Raw genomic sequence first — 2,296 nt, forward strand, 5'->3', positions numbered from 1 at the left:
TCACAGAAACCTCTTGAAAAGTTGTTTACTACTGATTAAAGGTTTAGGGTCAGTAAGTTTCTTGATCACCAAATCTGCATATTAGAAGGATTTCTGAAGGATCATGTGACACTGACGACTGGAGTAATGATGCTGAAAATTCAGCTTTGCCATCACAGGAATAAATTACATTTTAAATATATTCAAATAGAAAAGAGTTATTTTAAATTGTAATCATTTTTCACAATATTACTGTTTTTACAGCATTTTGGACAAAATAAATGCAGCTTTGGTGAGCGTGAGAGACTTATTTCATATTAAGATTTACTAATTACTCTAATATAATTGTAAAGCCAAACAAGACTAAGCACTTGAGTAGTGATCGATTCACAGAACTGAATGCACATGTGAGAAGTACTAGTTTCTCCCTGTGCCAGGATGTTTCATCAGATACGAGGCGTGTCCGGGCATGTCATGTGTCAGGCTGTTCTAAATAAGGTCCTGTAGGTGAGGAATCCAGGGGAGTTCTGCAGTTAATCATTTTGAGATGCTCGACCAATAGGAGACCAGGGAGGTGCTGTTATCACTATGGGTTGTTGAGAAAAACCCCCGTGCTTCCCTGTGCCGAGAAGGGAAAGTAAAAAAGGACCAAGTGACGGGCAATCATTATGGAGGGAATATTACAATAAGTGAAAGTGAAAGCAACAGAAATGTTTTGCCGAATTAGACTTCACTGTTAATCCCTCACCTTTATATGCAAAATCTCAAGGTCTATATAAAATAACACCAATAAATACACAGATAGAAAGTAGAAGTTGATTCACTTTCACATCTTTAAGGATGTTTAAAGTTCTAGGAAATGCATTTGCACTTTTGCAAACCAGGAACATTTCACACAATATATTATTTACTTTATTCTGTTTGTCGGTTGACGGTGATCTCAGTGTGCATCCAGTTACTACACTGCTTTGTAACAGTATACAACACATAAAGGTTCCAAAAGGGTGTTTTCACAACAATGCCTTGGAAGAACCACTTTTGGTTCCTCAAAGAACCTATCAATGATCCATTCCTAAAATAACCCTTTTTTTATGTAAAGAATATTTTAATAATCTAAAGAACCCTTTTCCACTATAAATGAACCTTTTGTGGAATGGAAAGTTTCCATGGATGTTCAAGGTTCTTGATGGAACCATCAATGTCAATAAATAACCTTTATTTTTAAGAGTGAATGCAACTAAATAAAACTCATAATTCACAAAATAACTACTCCATGAACTGGTAAGAAATAACTAGCTGATTATTATTATTTTCTTCTGTTCATTTTTTCAAAACATATAATCTTAAAGAAAGAAAGAAAGAAAGAAAGAAAGAATCAATGCAGTCTTCTAGTTTTTGTCAAGTAAGTAAACATTTATTTTTTTAGTTATTCAAGATTGGGAACATTTGGTTTCTACAATGCAGGCAAAACCTGACAGGCACAAATGCACAATAAAAAGCACACATTTTTTTCCATTGGCTGCATATGTGGAATCTGAGACAGGCTGATAGGCTGGGCAGCATATGTTAGATGTTGGCTTCTGTTCTCACTCGTATATCTTTCCCTGCAAACGTGCCTGGATCTTGTGTGTATGAGCAGTAACTATTCTTTGTGGCTTATATCATGGGAACATTCTCATTAAACCTGAGAAGTGATTATTAGATTATCACAAGGAAGTGGCTTTGGCCTGTTGCTATGGTAACGGCACAAAAACGGCATCAGTATCCATGCATTTCTTGGTTATTTCTCTGCACCCTGTGCTCAATAATCTCAGTGGCTGTTTACAGTACCTCAATTGTGTGATATTTTATTTGAAAGAGCAAAGCCTGTTAAGTAATACTTAATGCAAAATCAACTGTTGAATTGATTATTGGGTTTTGTTCTTTTTAACCAGTGACAGAATCAAGGTCAGACATTAACCAGGACATTCCAACTAGTATGACAAAAAAGAAATCCCAGCTGTTTAGGTTTATGGGGAGCAGACATTCATTTTTGAGCACCATAAAAGTAGTCCATATAGCTAGTACATTAGTTCAAGTCTTCCACAGCCATACAATAGCTTTGTGTGACAAACAACAAACAGGCCATAAGTCACTACAGACTGATAATGCATGTATTTTATGGACTTTATGGTGATTTTATGGTATTCTTTTTCACATGAACTTGGTGCTCAAGAAACATTTATTATTATTATCAGTGTTAAAAAAAATGTTGCTTAACAACAACTGAATGCACCCTTGCTGAATAAAAGTATTATTCTTTTAAATTATATATATA

Source organism: Sinocyclocheilus anshuiensis, unplaced genomic scaffold, assembly GCF_001515605.1.
Source record: "Sinocyclocheilus anshuiensis isolate Anshui unplaced genomic scaffold, SAMN03320099.WGS_v1.1 scaffold641, whole genome shotgun sequence".
Classification (NCBI taxonomy): Eukaryota; Metazoa; Chordata; class Actinopteri; order Cypriniformes; family Cyprinidae; genus Sinocyclocheilus; species Sinocyclocheilus anshuiensis.